Source organism: Phyllobates terribilis, unplaced genomic scaffold (genome assembly GCF_046119375.1).
Source record: "Phyllobates terribilis strain yellow unplaced genomic scaffold, ASM4611937v1 Scaffold_40__1_contigs__length_11209783, whole genome shotgun sequence".
Taxonomy (NCBI): Eukaryota; Metazoa; Chordata; class Amphibia; order Anura; family Dendrobatidae; genus Phyllobates; species Phyllobates terribilis.
The window spans coordinates 9692823-9711708 of NW_027362800.1; the positions used below are offsets into that span (position 1 = coordinate 9692823).

Here is an 18886-nt window from a genome sequence, read left to right on the forward strand (position 1 = left end):
CCATAAGCAACAGTTTAAAAGAATGCCACAGACTAATCAACCAAACTTTTTGGGTTGGTTTCTCTTTTATAGTCTGCAGGCATTAAATGAAAGAAGTCAGTGTTCCAGCAGAGGGAGACAACGTTTCAGAAAAGGCATTGTAGCAAACCAAAAAAGAAATTTTAAGCGCAGCAGAGCAACCAGCTCACATACCTGTTAGCTCAGGTGAGTTTAAAAGGCTGCTGTTGATAACAAGGGCATTTGCTAAATAGATGGTGTGTGTGCAACAATATACTGAAAGGTCAATTATATTGTGCAGCTTATCTCACCACCTGTAGTTATTTAGGTGAAAGCTCCAAAATGCTTGCCTAATATGTCTGTTTATCCAAAAGGAAGTATAGAGGGAGAGCTAGATAGATAGCATTGCATTACATTACATTACATGGCAATGCAATGCACAGTTGCTGAAGTTGAACCAAAATGAGCTTGTCATCTGGCTTCTGCAACTTTTAACATGAAAAATCCAATGAGGAGAAGAAAAGCAAAGCCAAAGAGTCCATCCCAAAATCCGACAAACAAGCAAAATGAACAAAAAGCATTGAATTCAATTCTTTCTGATTTTAGAAACTGCATTAAAGAAGGGGTGCACCGGTCCTGGAGATACTGCAATACCAGGTCAATGCGTGGAGTGGACAGAGCAAGCTCTTTTTCCATCTCCCTGTTCTAAAAATCCATTTAATATATGGTCCCCAGATAGGGGACGTATCAGATATTAAACTGATAAGAACAGATACTACACTTGATCTTAGCCAAAAGGCCGAGAAGCGATAACCAGAATTGGTTTCCGACTACGGTGCCACCCAAGGATTCTGAAAAGTCCATTTGTGGAGATGGCCACCTGGACTCCCGTTAAGAAGACATGCTGTCAACCTCTAGATCCCTCACATGCCTGCACTTTTCGGCTTGCTGCTGCTGCAATCCACGCGTTTTAGATCTGCATAACTCCACCTCTTTTAGCACAGTACCCTCAACCCCCGGCTGTTCCCACCCGCCTCAACACCGTTGGAAGGGAGGAGAACCAATTAAGGCGGGGGGGGGGGTGGAACGAGCAGCTGTCTACCCTTAGCAGGAGGGTTGCTGATTAATTACCTCTCCTGCTGCTGCTGCTGCTGGCTGTCCAGCAGCAGACTGAAGGTGGCTGCTGCTGTGCGCAGGTATATAAAGGCTCAGAGCCTATTATGACACGCGCAGCCAGCGTTCCATTGCCACATTCCGTCTACTGCAGGCGGGATACCTGGATGGCTGAATGTCACTGAGAAGCTCACAGAGACCGCCATAAGCAACAGTTTAAAAGAATGCCACAGACTAATCAACCAAACTTTTTGGGTTGGTTTCTCTTTTATAGTCTGCAGGCATTAAATGAAAGAAGTCAGTGTTCCAGCAGAGGGAGACAACGTTTCAGAAAAGGCATTGTAGCAAACCAAAAAAGAAATTTTAAGCGCAGCAGAGTAACCAGCTCACATACCTGTTAGCTCAGGTGAGTTTTAAAGGCTGCTGTTGATAACAAGGGCATTTGCTAAATAGATGGTGTGTGTGCAACAATATACTGAAAGGTCAATTATATTGTGCAGCTTATCTCACCACCTGTAGTTATTTAGGTGAAAGCTCCAAAATGCTTGCCTAATATGTCTGTTTATCCAAAAGGAAGTATAGAGGGAGAGCTAGATAGATAGCATTGCATTACATTACATTACATGGCAATGCAATGCACAGTTGCTGAAGTTGAACCAAAATGAGCTTGTCATCTGGCTTCTGCAACTTTTAACATGAAAAATCCAATGAGGAGAAGAAAAGCAAAGCCAAAGAGTCCATCCCAAAATCCGACAAACAAGCAAAATGAACAAAAAGCATTGAATTCAATTCTTTCTGATTTTAGAAACTGCATTAAAGAAGGGGTGCACCGGTCCTGGAGATACTGCAATACCAGGTCAATGCATGGAGTGGACAGAGCAAGCTCTTTTTCCATCTCCCTGTTCTAAAAATCCATTTAATATATGGTCCCCAGATAGGGGACGTATCAGATATTAAACTGATAAGAACAGATACTACACTTGATCTTAGCCAAAAGGCCGAGAAGCGATAACCAGAATTGGTTTCCGACTACGGTGCCACCCAAGGATTCTGAAAAGTCCATTTGTGGAGATGGCCACCTGGACTCCCGTTAAGAAGACATGCTGTCAACCTCTAGATCCCTCACATGCCTGCACTTTTCGGCTTGCTGCTGCTGCAATCCACGCGTTTTAGATCTGCATAACTCCACCTCTTTTAGCACAGTACCCTCAACCCCCGGCTGTTCCCACCCGCCTCAACACCGTTGGAAGGGAGGAGAACCAATTAAGGCGGGGGGGGGGTGGAACGAGTAGCTGTCTACCCTTAGCAGGAGGGTTGCTGATTAATTACCTCTCCTGCTGCTGCTGCTGCTGGCTGTCCAGCAGCAGACTGAAGGTGGCTGCTGCTGTGCGCAGGTATATAAAGGCTCAGAGCCTATTATGACACGCGCAGCCAGCGTTCCATTGCCACATTCCGTCTACTGCAGGCGGGATACCTGGATGGCTGAATGTCACTGAGAAGCTCACAGAGACCGCCATAAGCAACAGTTTAAAAGAATGCCACAGACTAATCAACCAAACTTTTTGGGTTGGTTTCTCTTTTATAGTCTGCAGGCATTAAATGAAAGAAGTCAGTGTTCCAGCAGAGGGAGACAACGCTTCAGAAAAGGCATTGTAGCAAACCAAAAAAGAAATTTTAAGCGCAGCAGAGTAACCAGCTCACATACCTGTTAGCTCAGGTGAGTTTAAAAGGCTGCTGTTGATAACAAGGGCATTTGCTAAATAGATGGTGTGTGTGCAACAATATACTGAAAGGTCAATTATATTGTGCAGCTTATCTCACCACCTGTAGTTATTTAGGTGAAAGCTCCAAAATGCTTGCCTAATATGTCTGTTTATCCAAAAGGAAGTATAGAGGGAGAGCTAGATAGATAGCATTGCATTACATTACATTACATGGCAATGCAATGCACAGTTGCTGAAGTTGAACCAAAATGAGCTTGTCATCTGGCTTCTGCAACTTTTAACATGAAAAATCCAATGAGGAGAAGAAAAGCAAAGCCAAAGAGTCCATCCCAAAATCCGACAAACAAGCAAAATGAACAAAAAGCATTGAATTCAATTCTTTCTGATTTTAGAAACTGCATTAAAGAAGGGGTGCACCGGTCCTGGAGATACTGCAATACCAGGTCAATGCGTGGAGTGGACAGAGCAAGCTCTTTTTCCATCTCCCTGTTCTAAAAATCCATTTAATATATGGTCCCCAGATAGGGGACGTATCAGATATTAAACTGATAAGAACAGATACTACACTTGATCTTAGCCAAAAGGCCGAGAAGCGATAACCAGAATTGGTTTCCGACTACGGTGCCACCCAAGGATTCTGAAAAGTCCATTTGTGGAGATGGCCACCTGGACTCCCGTTAAGAAGACATGCTGTCAACCTCTAGATCCCTCACATGCCTGCACTTTTCGGCTTGCTGCTGCTGCAATCCACGCGTTTTAGATCTGCATAACTCCACCTCTTTTAGCACAGTACCCTCAACCCCCGGCTGTTCCCACCCGCCTCAACACCGTTGGAAGGGAGGAGAACCAATTAAGGCGGGGGGGGGGGTGGAACGAGCAGCTGTCTACCCTTAGCAGGAGGGTTGCTGATTAATTACCTCTCCTGCTGCTGCTGCTGCTGGCTGTCCAGCAGCAGACTGAAGGTGGCTGGTGCTGTGCGCAGGTATATAAAGGCTCAGAGCCTATTATGACACGCGCAGCCAGCGTTCCATTGCCACATTCCGTCTACTGCAGGCGGGATACCTGGATGGCTGAATGTCACTGAGAAGCTCACAGAGACCGCCATAAGCAACAGTTTAAAAGAATGCCACAGACTAATCAACCAAACTTTTTGGGTTGGTTTCTCTTTTATAGTCTGCAGGCATTAAATGAAAGAAGTCAGTGTTCCAGCAGAGGGAGACAACGCTTCAGAAAAGGCATTGTAGCAAACCAAAAAAGAAATTTTAAGCGCAGCAGAGTAACCAGCTCACATACCTGTTAGCTCAGGTGAGTTTAAAAGGCTGCTGTTGATAACAAGGGCATTTGCTAAATAGATGGTGTGTGTGCAACAATATACTGAAAGGTCAATTATATTGTGCAGCTTATCTCACCACCTGTAGTTATTTAGGTGAAAGCTCCAAAATGCTTGCCTAATATGTCTGTTTATCCAAAAGGAAGTATAGAGGGAGAGCTAGATAGATAGCATTGCATTACATTACATTACATGGCAATGCAATGCACAGTTGCTGAAGTTGAACCAAAATGAGCTTGTCATCTGGCTTCTGCAACTTTTAACATGAAAAATCCAATGAGGAGAAGAAAAGCAAAGCCAAAGAGTCCATCCCAAAATCCGACAAACAAGCAAAATGAACAAAAAGCATTGAATTCAATTCTTTCTGATTTTAGAAACTGCATTAAAGAAGGGGTGCACCGGTCCTGGAGATACTGCAATACCAGGTCAATGCGTGGAGTGGACAGAGCAAGCTCTTTTTCCATCTCCCTGTTCTAAAAATCCATTTAATATATGGTCCCCAGATAGGGGACGTATCAGATATTAAACTGATAAGAACAGATACTACACTTGATCTTAGCCAAAAGGCCGAGAAGCGATAACCAGAATTGGTTTCCGACTACGGTGCCACCCAAGGATTCTGAAAAGTCCATTTGTGGAGATGGCCACCTGGACTCCCGTTAAGAAGACATGCTGTCAACCTCTAGATCCCTCACATGCCTGCACTTTTCGGCTTGCTGCTGCTGCAATCCACGCGTTTTAGATCTGCATAACTCCACCTCTTTTAGCACAGTACCCTCAACCCCCGGCTGTTCCCACCCGCCTCAACACCGTTGGAAGGGAGGAGAACCAATTAAGGCGGGGGGGGGGGTGGAACGAGCAGCTGTCTACCCTTAGCAGGAGGGTTGCTGATTAATTACCTCTCCTGCTGCTGCTGCTGCTGGCTGTCCAGCAGCAGACTGAAGGTGGCTGGTGCTGTGCGCAGGTATATAAAGGCTCAGAGCCTATTATGACACGCGCAGCCAGCGTTCCATTGCCACATTCCGTCTACTGCAGGCGGGATACCTGGATGGCTGAATGTCACTGAGAAGCTCACAGAGACCGCCATAAGCAACAGTTTAAAAGAATGCCACAGACTAATCAACCAAACTTTTTGGGTTGGTTTCTCTTTTATAGTCTGCAGGCATTAAATGAAAGAAGTCAGTGTTCCAGCAGAGGGAGACAACGTTTCAGAAAAGGCATTGTAGCAAACCAAAAAAGAAATTTTAAGCGCAGCAGAGTAACCAGCTCACATACCTGTTAGCTCAGGTGAGTTTAAAAGGCTGCTGTTGATAACAAGGGCATTTGCTAAATAGATGGTGTGTGTGCAACAATATACTGAAAGGTCAATTATATTGTGCAGCTTATCTCACCACCTGTAGTTATTTAGGTGAAAGCTCCAAAATGCTTGCCTAATATGTCTGTTTATCCAAAAGGAAGTATAGAGGGAGAGCTAGATAGATAGCATTGCATTACATTACATTACATGGCAATGCAATGCACAGTTGCTGAAGTTGAACCAAAATGAGCTTGTCATCTGGCTTCTGCAACTTTTAACATGAAAAATCCAATGAGGAGAAGAAAAGCAAAGCCAAAGAGTCCATCCCAAAATCCGACAAACAAGCAAAATGAACAAAAAGCATTGAATTCAATTCTTTCTGATTTTAGAAACTGCATTAAAGAAGGGGTGCACCGGTCCTGGAGATACTGCAATACCAGGTCAATGCATGGAGTGGACAGAGCAAGCTCTTTTTCCATCTCCCTGTTCTAAAAATCCATTTAATATATGGTCCCCAGATAGGGGACGTATCAGATATTAAACTGATAAGAACAGATACTACACTTGATCTTAGCCAAAAGGCCGAGAAGCGATAACCAGAATTGGTTTCCGACTACGGTGCCACCCAAGGATTCTGAAAAGTCCATTTGTGGAGATGGCCACCTGGACTCCCGTTAAGAAGACATGCTGTCAACCTCTAGATCCCTCACATGCCTGCACTTTTCGGCTTGCTGCTGCTGCAATCCACGCGTTTTAGATCTGCATAACTCCACCTCTTTTAGCACAGTACCCTCAACCCCCGGCTGTTCCCACCCGCCTCAACACCGTTGGAAGGGAGGAGAACCAATTAAGGCGGGGGGGGGGGGTGGAACGAGCAGCTGTCTACCCTTAGCAGGAGGGTTGCTGATTAATTACCTCTCCTGCTGCTGCTGCTGCTGGCTGTCCAGCAGCAGACTGAAGGTGGCTGCTGCTGTGCGCAGGTATATAAAGGCTCAGAGCCTATTATGACACGCGCAGCCAGCGTTCCATTGCCACATTCCGTCTACTGCAGGCGGGATACCTGGATGGCTGAATGTCACTGAGAAGCTCACAGAGACCGCCATAAGCAACAGTTTAAAAGAATGCCACAGACTAATCAACCAAACTTTTTGGGTTGGTTTCTCTTTTATAGTCTGCAGGCATTAAATGAAAGAAGTCAGTGTTCCAGCAGAGGGAGACAACGTTTCAGAAAAGGCATTGTAGCAAACCAAAAAAGAAATTTTAAGCGCAGCAGAGTAACCAGCTCACATACCTGTTAGCTCAGGTGAGTTTAAAAGGCTGCTGTTGATAACAAGGGCATTTGCTAAATAGATGGTGTGTGTGCAACAATATACTGAAAGGTCAATTATATTGTGCAGCTTATCTCACCACCTGTAGTTATTTAGGTGAAAGCTCCAAAATGCTTGCCTAATATGTCTGTTTATCCAAAAGGAAGTATAGAGGGAGAGCTAGATAGATAGCATTGCATTACATTACATTACATGGCAATGCAATGCACAGTTGCTGAAGTTGAACCAAAATGAGCTTGTCATCTGGCTTCTGCAACTTTTAACATGAAAAATCCAATGAGGAGAAGAAAAGCAAAGCCAAAGAGTCCATCCCAAAATCCGACAAACAAGCAAAATGAACAAAAAGCATTGAATTCAATTCTTTCTGATTTTAGAAACTGCATTAAAGAAGGGGTGCACCGGTCCTGGAGATACTGCAATACCAGGTCAATGCGTGGAGTGGACAGAGCAAGCTCTTTTTCCATCTCCCTGTTCTAAAAATCCATTTAATATATGGTCCCCAGATAGGGGACGTATCAGATATTAAACTGATAAGAACAGATACTACACTTGATCTTAGCCAAAAGGCCGAGAAGCGATAACCAGAATTGGTTTCCGACTACGGTGCCACCCAAGGATTCTGAAAAGTCCATTTGTGGAGATGGCCACCTGGACTCCCGTTAAGAAGACATGCTGTCAACCTCTAGATCCCTCACATGCCTGCACTTTTCGGCTTGCTGCTGCTGCAATCCACGCGTTTTAGATCTGCATAACTCCACCTCTTTTAGCACAGTACCCTCAACCCCCAGCTGTTCCCACCCGCCTCAACACCGTTGGAAGGGAGGAGAACCAATTAAGGCGGGGGGGGGGTGGAACGAGCAGCTGTCTACCCTTAGCAGGAGGGTTGCTGATTAATTACCTCTCCTGCTGCTGCTGCTGCTGGCTGTCCAGCAGCAGACTGAAGGTGGCTGCTGCTGTGCGCAGGTATATAAAGGCTCAGAGCCTATTATGACACGCGCAGCCAGCGTTCCATTGCCACATTCCGTCTACTGCAGGCGGGATACCTGGATGGCTGAATGTCACTGAGAAGCTCACAGAGACCGCCATAAGCAACAGTTTAAAAGAATGCCACAGACTAATCAACCAAACTTTTTGGGTTGGTTTCTCTTTTATAGTCTGCAGGCATTAAATGAAAGAAGTCAGTGTTCCAGCAGAGGGAGACAACGTTTCAGAAAAGGCATTGTAGCAAACCAAAAATGAAATTTTAAGCGCAGCAGAGTAACCAGCTCACATACCTGTTAGCTCAGGTGAGTTTAAAAGGCTGCTGTTGATAACAAGGGCATTTGCTAAATAGATGGTGTGTGTGCAACAATATACTGAAAGGTCAATTATATTGTGCAGCTTATCTCACCACCTGTAGTTATTTAGGTGAAAGCTCCAAAATGCTTGCCTAATATGTCTGTTTATCCAAAAGGAAGTATAGAGGGAGAGCTAGATAGATAGCATTGCATTACATTACATTACATGGCAATGCAATGCACAGTTGCTGAAGTTGAACCAAAATGAGCTTGTCATCTGGCTTCTGCAACTTTTAACATGAAAAATCCAATGAGGAGAAGAAAAGCAAAGCCAAAGAGTCCATCCCAAAATCCGACAAACAAGCAAAATGAACAAAAAGCATTGAATTCAATTCTTTCTGATTTTAGAAACTGCATTAAAGAAGGGGTGCACCGGTCCTGGAGATACTGCAATACCAGGTCAATGCGTGGAGTGGACAGAGCAAGCTCTTTTTCCATCTCCCTGTTCTAAAAATCCATTTAATATATGGTCCCCAGATAGGGGACGTATCAGATATTAAACTGATAAGAACAGATACTACACTTGATCTTAGCCAAAAGGCCGAGAAGCGATAACCAGAATTGGTTTCCGACTACGGTGCCACCCAAGGATTCTGAAAAGTCCATTTGTGGAGATGGCCACCTGGACTCCCGTTAAGAAGACATGCTGTCAACCTCTAGATCCCTCACATGCCTGCACTTTTCGGCTTGCTGCTGCTGCAATCCACGCGTTTTAGATCTGCATAACTCCACCTCTTTTAGCACAGTACCCTCAACCCCCGGCTGTTCCCACCCGCCTCAACACCGTTGGAAGGGAGGAGAACCAATTAAGGCGGGGGGGGGGGGTGGAACGAGCAGCTGTCTACCCTTAGCAGGAGGGTTGCTGATTAATTACCTCTCCTGCTGCTGCTGCTGCTGGCTGTCCAGCAGCAGACTGAAGGTGGCTGCTGCTGTGCGCAGGTATATAAAGGCTCAGAGCCTATTATGACACGCGCAGCCAGCGTTCCATTGCCACATTCCGTCTACTGCAGGCGGGATACCTGGATGGCTGAATGTCACTGAGAAGCTCACAGAGACCGCCATAAGCAACAGTTTAAAAGAATGCCACAGACTAATCAACCAAACTTTTTGGGTTGGTTTCTCTTTTATAGTCTGCAGGCATTAAATGAAAGAAGTCAGTGTTCCAGCAGAGGGAGACAACGTTTCAGAAAAGGCATTGTAGCAAACCAAAAAAGAAATTTTAAGCGCAGCAGAGTAACCAGCTCACATACCTGTTAGCTCAGGTGAGTTTAAAAGGCTGCTGTTGATAACAAGGGCATTTGCTAAATAGATGGTGTGTGTGCAACAATATACTGAAAGGTCAATTATATTGTGCAGCTTATCTCACCACCTGTAGTTATTTAGGTGAAAGCTCCAAAATGCTTGCCTAATATGTCTGTTTATCCAAAAGGAAGTATAGAGGGAGAGCTAGATAGATAGCATTGCATTACATTACATTACATGGCAATGCAATGCACAGTTGCTGAAGTTGAACCAAAATGAGCTTGTCATCTGGCTTCTGCAACTTTTAACATGAAAAATCCAATGAGGAGAAGAAAAGCAAAGCCAAAGAGTCCATCCCAAAATCCGACAAACAAGCAAAATGAACAAAAAGCATTGAATTCAATTCTTTCTGATTTTAGAAACTGCATTAAAGAAGGGGTGCACCGGTCCTGGAGATACTGCAATACCAGGTCAATGCGTGGAGTGGACAGAGCAAGCTCTTTTTCCATCTCCCTGTTCTAAAAATCCATTTAATATATGGTCCCCAGATAGGGGACGTATCAGATATTAAACTGATAAGAACAGATACTACACTTGATCTTAGCCAAAAGGCCGAGAAGCGATAACCAGAATTGGTTTCCGACTACGGTGCCACCCAAGGATTCTGAAAAGTCCATTTGTGGAGACGGCCACCTGGACTCCCGTTAAGAAGACATGCTGTCAACCTCTAGATCCCTCACATGCCTGCACTTTTCTGCTTGCTGCTGCTGCAATCCACGCGTTTTAGATCTGCATAACTCCACCTCTTTTAGCACAGTACCCTCAACCCCCGGCTGTTCCCACCCGCCTCAACACCGTTGGAAGGGAGGAGAACCAATTAAGGCGGGGGGGGGGTGGAACGAGCAGCTGTCTACCCTTAGCAGGAGGGTTGCTGATTAATTACCTCTCCTGCTGCTGCTGCTGCTGGCTGTCCAGCAGCAGACTGAAGGTGGCTGCTGCTGTGCGCAGGTATATAAAGGCTCAGAGCCTATTATGACACGCGCAGCCAGCGTTCCATTGCCACATTCCGTCTACTGCAGGCGGGATACCTGGATGGCTGAATGTCACTGAGAAGCTCACAGAGACCGCCATAAGCAACAGTTTAAAAGAATGCCACAGACTAATCAACCAAACTTTTTGGGTTGGTTTCTCTTTTATAGTCTGCAGGCATTAAATGAAAGAAGTCAGTGTTCCAGCAGAGGGAGACAACGTTTCAGAAAAGGCATTGTAGCAAACCAAAAAAGAAATTTTAAGCGCAGCAGAGTAACCAGCTCACATACCTGTTAGCTCAGGTGAGTTTAAAAGGCTGCTGTTGATAACAAGGGCATTTGCTAAATAGATGGTGTGTGTGCAACAATACACTGAAAGGTCAATTATATTGTGCAGCTTATCTCACCACCTGTAGTTATTTAGGTGAAAGCTCCAAAATGCTTGCCTAATATGTCTGTTTATCCAAAAGGAAGTATAGAGGGAGAGCTAGATAGATAGCATTGCATTACATTACATTACATGGCAATGCAATGCACAGTTGCTGAAGTTGAACCAAAATGAGCTTGTAATCTGGCTTCTGCAACTTTTAACATGAAAAATCCAATGAGGAGAAGAAAAGCAAAGCCAAAGAGTCCATCCCAAAATCCGACAAACAAGCAAAATGAACAAAAAGCATTGAATTCAATTCTTTCTGATTTTAGAAACTGCATTAAAGAAGGGGTGCACCGGTCCTGGAGATACTGCAATACCAGGTCAATGCGTGGAGTGGACAGAGCAAGCTCTTTTTCCATCTCCCTGTTCTAAAAATCCATTTAATATATGGTCCCCAGATAGGGGACGTATCAGATATTAAACTGATAAGAACAGATACTACACTTGATCTTAGCCAAAAGGCCGAGAAGCGATAACCAGAATTGGTTTCCGACTACGGTGCCACCCAAGGATTCTGAAAAGTCCATTTGTGGAGATGGCCACCTGGACTCCCGTTAAGAAGACATGCTGTCAACCTCTAGATCCCTCACATGCCTGCACTTTTCGGCTTGCTGCTGCTGCAATCCACGCGTTTTAGATCTGCATAACTCCACCTCTTTTAGCACAGTACCCTCAACCCCCGGCTGTTCCCACCCGCCTCAACACCGTTGGAAGGGAGGAGAACCAATTAAGGTGGGGGGGGGGGTGGAACGAGCAGCTGTCTACCCTTAGCAGGAGGGTTGCTGATTAATTACCTCTCCTGCTGCTGCTGCTGCTGGCTGTCCAGCAGCAGACTGAAGGTGGCTGCTGCTGTGCGCAGGTATATAAAGGCTCAGAGCCTATTATGACACGCGCAGCCAGCGTTCCATTGCCACATTCCGTCTACTGCAGGCGGGATACCTGGATGGCTGAATGTCACTGAGAAGCTCACAGAGACCGCCATAAGCAACAGTTTAAAAGAATGCCACAGACTAATCAACCAAACTTTTTGGGTTGGTTTCTCTTTTATAGTCTGCAGGCATTAAATGAAAGAAGTCAGTGTTCCAGCAGAGGGAGACAACGTTTCAGAAAAGGCATTGTAGCAAACCAAAAAAGAAATTTTAAGCGCAGCAGAGTAACCAGCTCACATACCTGTTAGCTCAGGTGAGTTTAAAAGGCTGCTGTTGATAACAAGGGCATTTGCTAAATAGATGGTGTGTGTGCAACAATATACTGAAAGGTCAATTATATTGTGCAGCTTATCTCACCACCTGTAGTTATTTAGGTGAAAGCTCCAAAATGCTTGCCTAATATGTCTGTTTATCCAAAAGGAAGTATAGAGGGAGAGCTAGATAGATAGCATTGCATTACATTACATTACATGGCAATGCAATGCACAGTTGCTGAAGTTGAACCAAAATGAGCTTGTCATCTGGCTTCTGCAACTTTTAACATGAAAAATCCAATGAGGAGAAGAAAAGCAAAGCCAAAGAGTCCATCCCAAAATCCGACAAACAAGCAAAATGAACAAAAAGCATTGAATTCAATTCTTTCTGATTTTAGAAACTGCATTAAAGAAGGGGTGCACCGGTCCTGGAGATACTGCAATACCAGGTCAATGCGTGGAGTGGACAGAGCAAGCTCTTTTTCCATCTCCCTGTTCTAAAAATCCATTTAATATATGGTCCCCAGATAGGGGACGTATCAGATATTAAACTGATAAGAACAGATACTACACTTGATCTTAGCCAAAAGGCCGAGAAGCGATAACCAGAATTGGTTTCCGACTACGGTGCCACCCAAGGATTCTGAAAAGTCCATTTGTGGAGATGGCCACCTGGACTCCCGTTAAGAAGACATGCTGTCAACCTCTAGATCCCTCACATGCCTGCACTTTTCGGCTTGCTGCTGCTGCAATCCACGCGTTTTAGATCTGCATAACTCCACCTCTTTTAGCACAGTACCCTCAACCCCCGGCTGTTTCCACCCGCCTCAACACCGTTGGAAGGGAGGAGAACCAATTAAGGCGGGGGGGGGGGTGAAACGAGCAGCTGTCTACCCTTAGCAGGAGGGTTGCTGATTAATTACCTCTCCTGCTGCTGCTGCTGCTGGCTGTCCAGCAGCAGACTGAAGGTGGCTGCTGCTGTGCGCAGGTATATAAAGGCTCAGAGCCTATTATGACACGCGCAGCCAGCGTTCCATTGCCACATTCCGTCTACTGCAGGCGGGATACCTGGATGGCTGAATGTCACTGAGAAGCTCACAGAGACCGCCATAAGCAACAGTTTAAAAGAATGCCACAGACTAATCAACCAAACTTTTTGGGTTGGTTTCTCTTTTATAGTCTGCAGGCATTAAATGAAAGAAGTCAGTGTTCCAGCAGAGGGAGACAACGTTTCAGAAAAGGCATTGTAGCAAACCAAAAAAGAAATTTTAAGCGCAGCAGAGTAACCAGCTCACATACCTGTTAGCTCAGGTGAGTTTAAAAGGCTGCTGTTGATAACAAGGGCATTTGCTAAATAGATGGTGTGTGTGCAACAATATACTGAAAGGTCAATTATATTGTGCAGCTTATCTCACCACCTGTAGTTATTTAGGTGAAAGCTCCAAAATGCTTGCCTAATATGTCTGTTTATCCAAAAGGAAGTATAGAGGGAGAGCTAGATAGATAGCATTGCATTACATTACATTACATGGCAATGCAATGCACAGTTGCTGAAGTTGAACCAAAATGAGCTTGTCATCTGGCTTCTGCAACTTTTAACATGAAAAATCCAATGAGGAGAAGAAAAGCAAAGCCAAAGAGTCCATCCCAAAATCCGACAAACAAGCAAAATGAACAAAAAGCATTGAATTCAATTCTTTCTGATTTTAGAAACTGCATTAAAGAAGGGGTGCACCGGTCCTGGAGATACTGCAATACCAGGTCAATGCGTGGAGTGGACAGAGCAAGCTCTTTTTCCATCTCCCTGTTCTAAAAATCCATTTAAAATATGGTCCCCAGATAGGGGACGTATCAGATATTAAACTGATAAGAACAGATACTACACTTGATCTTAGCCAAAAGGCCGAGAAGCGATAACCAGAATTGGTTTCCGACTACGGTGCCACCCAAGGATTCTGAAAAGTCCATTTGTGGAGATGGCCACCTGGACTCCCGTTAAGAAGACATGCTGTCAACCTCTAGATCCCTCACATGCCTGCACTTTTCGGCTTGCTGCTGCTGCAATCCACGCGTTTTAGATCTGCATAACTCCACCTCTTTTAGCACAGTACCCTCAACCCCCGGCTGTTCCCACCCGCCTCAACACCGTTGGAAGGGAGGAGAACCAATTAAGGCGGGGGGGGGGGTGGAACGAGCAGCTGTCTACCCTTAGCAGGAGGGTTGCTGATTAATTACCTCTCCTGCCGCTGCTGCTGCTGGCTGTCCAGCAGCAGACTGAAGGTGGCTTCTGCTGTGCGCAGGTATATAAAGGCTCAGAGCCTATTATGACACGCGCAGCCAGCGTTCCATTGCCACATTCCGTCTACTGCAGGCGGGATACCTGGATGGCTGAATGTCACTGAGAAGCTCACAGAGACCGCCATAAGCAACAGTTTAAAAGAATGCCACAGACTAATCAACCAAACTTTTTGGGTTGGTTTCTCTTTTATAGTCTGCAGGCATTAAATGAAAGAAGTCAGTGTTCCAGCAGAGGGAGACAACGTTTCAGAAAAGGCATTGTAGCAAACCAAAAAAGAAATTTTAAGCGCAGCAGAGTAACCAGCTCACATACCTGTTAGCTCAGGTGAGTTTATAAGGCTGCTGTTGATAACAAGGGCATTTGCTAAATAGATGGTGTGTGTGCAACAATATACTGAAAGGTCAATTATATTGTGCAGCTTATCTCACCACCTGTAGTTATTTAGGTGAAAGCTCCAAAATGCTTGCCTAATATGTCTGTTTATCCAAAAGGAAGTATAGAGGGAGAGCTAGATAGATAGCATTGCATTACATTACATTACATGGCAATGCAATGCACAGTTGCTGAAGTTGAACCAAAATGAGCTTGTCATCTGGCTTCTGCAACTTTTAACATGAAAAATCCAATGAGGAGAAGAAAAGCAAAGCCAAAGAGTCCATCCCAAAATCCGACAAACAAGCAAAATGAACAAAAAGCATTGAATTCAATTCTTTCTGATTTTAGAAACTGCATTAAAGAAGGGGTGCACCGGTCCTGGAGATACTGCAATACCAGGTCAATGCGTGGAGTGGACAGAGCAAGCTCTTTTTCCATCTCCCTGTTCTAAAAATCCATTTAATATATGGTCCCCAGATAGGGGACGTATCAGATATTAAACTGATAAGAACAGATACTACACTTGATCTTAGCCAAAAGGCCGAGAAGCGATAACCAGAATTGGTTTCCGACTACGGTGCCACCCAAGGATTCTGAAAAGTCCATTTGTGGAGATGGCCACCTGGACTCCCGTTAAGAAGACATGCTGTCAACCTCTAGATCCCTCACATGCCTGCACTTTTCGGCTTGCTGCTGCTGCAATCCACGCGTTTTAGATCTGCATAACTCCACCTCTTTTAGCACAGTACCCTCAACCCCCGGCTGTTCCCACCCGCCTCAACACCGTTGGAAGGGAGGAGAACCAATTAAGGCGGGGGGGGGTGGAACGAGCAGCTGTCTACCCTTAGCAGGAGGGTTGCTGATTAATTACCTCTCCTGCTGCTGCTGCTGCTGGCTGTCCAGCAGCAGACTGAAGGTGGCTGCTGCTGTGCGCAGGTATATAAAGGCTCAGAGCCTATTATGACACGCGCAGCCAGCGTTCCATTGCCACATTCCGTCTACTGCAGGCGGGATACCTGGATGGCTGAATGTCACTGAGAAGCTCACAGAGACCGCCATAAGCAACAGTTTAAAAGAATGCCACAGACTAATCAACCAAACTTTTTGGGTTGGTTTCTCTTTTATAGTCTGCAGGAATTAAATGAAAGAAGTCAGTGTTCCAGCAGAGGGAGACAACGTTTCAGAAAAGGCATTGTAGCAAACCAAAAAAGAAATTTTAAGCGCAGCAGAGTAACCAGCTCACATACCTGTTAGCTCAGGTGAGTTTAAAAGGCTGCTGTTGATAACAAGGGCATTTGCTAAATAGATGGTGTGTGTGCAACAATATACTGAAAGGTCAATTATATTGTGCAGCTTATCTCACCACCTGTAGTTATTTAGGTGAAAGCTCCAAAATGCTTGCCTAATATGTCTGTTTATCCAAAAGGAAGTATAGAGGGAGAGCTAGATAGATAGCATTGCATTACATTACATTACATGGCAATGCAATGCACAGTTGCTGAAGTTGAACCAAAATGAGCTTGTCATCTGGCTTCTGCAACTTTTAACATGAAAAATCCAATGAGGAGAAGAAAAGCAAAGCCAAAGAGTCCATCCCAAAATCCGACAAACAAGTAAAATGAACAAAAAGCATTGAATTCAATTCTTTCTGATTTTAGAAACTGCATTAAAGAAGGGGTGCACCGGTCCTGGAGATACTGCAATACCAGGTCAATGCGTGGAGTGGACAGAGCAAGCTCTTTTTCCATCTCCCTGTTCTAAAAATCCATTTAATATATGGTCCCCAGATAGGGGACGTATCAGATATTAAACTGATAAGAACAGATACTACACTTGATCTTAGCCAAAAGGCCGAGAAGCGATAACCAGAATTGGTTTCCGACTACGGTGCCACCCAAGGATTCTGAAAAGTCCATTTGTGGAGATGGCCACCTGGACTCCCGTTAAGAAGACATGCTGTCAACCTCTAGATCCCTCACATGCCTGCACTTTTCGGCTTGCTGCTGCTGCAATCCACGCGTTTTAGATCTGCATAACTCCACCTCTTTTAGCACAGTACCCTCAACCCCCGGCTGTTCCCACCCGCCTCAACACCGTTGGAAGGGAGGAGAACCAATTAAGGCGGGGGGGGGGGGGTGGAACGAGCAGCTGTCTACCCTTAGCAGGAGGGTTGCTGATTAATTACCTCTCCTGCTGCTGCTGCTGCTGGCTGTCCAGCAGCAGACTGAAGGTGGCTGCTGCTGTGCGCAGGTATATAAAGGCTCAGAGCCTATTATGACATGCGCAGCCAGCGTTCCATTGCCACATTCCGTCTACTGCAGGCGGGATACCTGGATGGCTGAATGTCACTGAGAAGCTCACAGAGACCGCCATAAGCAACAGTTTAAAAGAATGCCACAGACTAATCAACCAAACTTTTTGGGTTGGTTTCTCTTTTATAGTCTGCAGGCATTAAATGAAAGAAGTCAGTGTTCCAGCAGAGGGAGACAACGTTTCAGAAAAGGCATTGTAGCAAACCAAAAAAGAAATTTTAAGCGCAGCAGAGTAACCAGCTCACATACCTGTTAGCTCAGGTGAGTTTAAAAGGCTGCTGTTGATAACAAGGGCATTTGCTAAATAGATGGTGTGTGTGCAACAATATACTGAAAGGTCAATTATATTGTGCAGCTTATCTCACCACCTGTAGTTATTTAGGTGAAAGCTCCAAAATGCTTGCCTAATATGTCTGTTTATCCAAAAGGAAGTATAGAGGGAGAGCTAGATAGATAGCATTGCATTACATTACATTACATGGCAATGCAATGCACAGTTGCTGAAGTTGAACCAAAATGAGCTTGTCATCTGGCTTCTGCAACTTTTAACATGAAAAATCCAATGAGGAGAAGAAAAGCAAAGCCAAAGAGTCCATCCCAAAATCCGACAAACAAGCAAAATGAACAAAAAGCATTGAATTCAATTCTTTCTGATTTTAGAAACTGCATTAAAGAAGGGGTGCACCGGTCCTGGAGATACTGCAATACCAGGTCAATGCGTGGAGTGGACAGAGCAAGCTCTTTTTCCATCTCCCTGTTCTAAAAATCCATTTAATATATGGTCCCCAGATAGGGGACGTATCAGATATTAAACTGATAAGAACAGATACTACACTTGATCTTAGCCAAAAGGCCGAGAAGCGATAACCAGAATTGGTTTCCGACTACGGTGCCACCCAAGGATTCTGAAAAGTCCATTTGTGGAGATGGCCACCTGGACTCCCGTTAAGAAGACATGCTGTCAACCTCTAGATCCCTCACATGCCTGCACTTTTCGGCTTGCTGCTGCTGCAATCCACGCATTTTAGATCTGCATAACTCCACCTCTTTTAGCACAGTACCCTCAACCCCCGGCTGTTCCCACCCGCCTCAACACCGTTGGAAGGGAGGAGAACCAATTAAGGCGGGGGGGGGGTGGAACGAGCAGCTGTCTACCCTTAGCAGGAGGGTTGCTGATTAATTACCTCTCCTGCTGCTGCTGCTGGCTGTCCAGCAGCAGACTGAAGGTGGCTGCTGCTGTGCGCAGGTATATAAAGGCTCAGAGCCTATTATGACACGCGCAGCCAGCGTTCCATTGCCACATTCCGTCTACTGCAGGCGGGATACCTGGATGGCTGAATGTCACTGAGAAGCTCACAGAGACCGCCATAAGCAACAGTTTAAAAGAATGCCACAGACTAATCAACCAAACTTTTTGGGTTGGTTTCTCTTTTATAGTCTGCAGGCATTAAATGAAAGAAGTCAGTGTTCCAGCAGAGGGAGACAACGTTTCAGAAAAGGCATTGTAGCAAACCAAAAAAGAAATTTTAAGCGCAGCAGAGTAACCAGCTCACATACCTGTTAGCTCAGGTGAGTTTAAAAGGCTGCTGTTGATAACAAGGGCATTTGCTAAATAGATGGTGTGTGTGCAACAATATACTGAAAGGTCAATTATATTGTGCAGCTTATCTCACCACCTGTAGTTATTTAGGTGAAAGCTCCAAAATGCTTGCCTAATATGTCTGTTTATCCAAAAGGAAGTATAGAGGGAGAGCTAGATAGATAGCATTGCATTACATTACATTACATGGCAATGCAATGCACAGTTGCTGAAGTTGAACCAAAATGAGCTTGTCATCTGGCTTCTGCAACTTTTAACATGAAAAATCCAATGAGGAGAAGAAAAGCA

General features: G+C 45.0%; 14 non-coding genes across 14 annotated transcripts; all 14 read right to left on the bottom strand.

Moving 5' to 3' along the window:
• Positions 1 to 617: 617 nt before the first annotated feature.
• Positions 618 to 808, bottom strand: LOC141190327 (U2 spliceosomal RNA). Its single transcript, XR_012264355.1, has one exon. It is a non-coding gene; the product is annotated as a U2 spliceosomal RNA (small nuclear RNA).
• Positions 809 to 1929: 1121 nt separating this feature from the next.
• LOC141191323 (U2 spliceosomal RNA) lies at positions 1930 to 2120 on the bottom strand. Its single transcript, XR_012265320.1, has one exon. It is a non-coding gene; the product is annotated as a U2 spliceosomal RNA (small nuclear RNA).
• Positions 2121 to 3240: 1120 nt separating this feature from the next.
• Positions 3241 to 3431, bottom strand: LOC141190329 (U2 spliceosomal RNA). Its single transcript, XR_012264357.1, has one exon. It is a non-coding gene; the product is annotated as a U2 spliceosomal RNA (small nuclear RNA).
• A 1121-nt stretch (positions 3432 to 4552) lies between these two features.
• On the bottom strand, positions 4553 to 4743 carry LOC141190330 (U2 spliceosomal RNA). The gene has a single exon (XR_012264358.1). It is a non-coding gene; the product is annotated as a U2 spliceosomal RNA (small nuclear RNA).
• Positions 4744 to 5864: 1121 nt separating this feature from the next.
• Positions 5865 to 6055, bottom strand: LOC141191324 (U2 spliceosomal RNA). The gene has a single exon (XR_012265321.1). It is a non-coding gene; the product is annotated as a U2 spliceosomal RNA (small nuclear RNA).
• Positions 6056 to 7177: 1122 nt separating this feature from the next.
• LOC141190331 (U2 spliceosomal RNA) lies at positions 7178 to 7368 on the bottom strand. Its single transcript, XR_012264359.1, has one exon. It is a non-coding gene; the product is annotated as a U2 spliceosomal RNA (small nuclear RNA).
• A 1120-nt stretch (positions 7369 to 8488) lies between these two features.
• Positions 8489 to 8679, bottom strand: LOC141190332 (U2 spliceosomal RNA). Its single transcript, XR_012264360.1, has one exon. It is a non-coding gene; the product is annotated as a U2 spliceosomal RNA (small nuclear RNA).
• Positions 8680 to 9801: 1122 nt separating this feature from the next.
• LOC141190333 (U2 spliceosomal RNA) lies at positions 9802 to 9992 on the bottom strand. Its single transcript, XR_012264361.1, has one exon. It is a non-coding gene; the product is annotated as a U2 spliceosomal RNA (small nuclear RNA).
• A 1120-nt stretch (positions 9993 to 11112) lies between these two features.
• LOC141190336 (U2 spliceosomal RNA) lies at positions 11113 to 11303 on the bottom strand. Its single transcript, XR_012264363.1, has one exon. It is a non-coding gene; the product is annotated as a U2 spliceosomal RNA (small nuclear RNA).
• Positions 11304 to 12424: 1121 nt separating this feature from the next.
• On the bottom strand, positions 12425 to 12615 carry LOC141190337 (U2 spliceosomal RNA). Its single transcript, XR_012264364.1, has one exon. It is a non-coding gene; the product is annotated as a U2 spliceosomal RNA (small nuclear RNA).
• A 1121-nt stretch (positions 12616 to 13736) lies between these two features.
• LOC141191262 (U2 spliceosomal RNA) lies at positions 13737 to 13927 on the bottom strand. Its single transcript, XR_012265260.1, has one exon. It is a non-coding gene; the product is annotated as a U2 spliceosomal RNA (small nuclear RNA).
• Positions 13928 to 15048: 1121 nt separating this feature from the next.
• Positions 15049 to 15239, bottom strand: LOC141190338 (U2 spliceosomal RNA). The gene has a single exon (XR_012264365.1). It is a non-coding gene; the product is annotated as a U2 spliceosomal RNA (small nuclear RNA).
• Positions 15240 to 16358: 1119 nt separating this feature from the next.
• LOC141190339 (U2 spliceosomal RNA) lies at positions 16359 to 16549 on the bottom strand. The gene has a single exon (XR_012264366.1). It is a non-coding gene; the product is annotated as a U2 spliceosomal RNA (small nuclear RNA).
• A 1123-nt stretch (positions 16550 to 17672) lies between these two features.
• LOC141190340 (U2 spliceosomal RNA) lies at positions 17673 to 17863 on the bottom strand. The gene has a single exon (XR_012264367.1). It is a non-coding gene; the product is annotated as a U2 spliceosomal RNA (small nuclear RNA).
• Positions 17864 to 18886: the final 1023 nt, after the last annotated feature.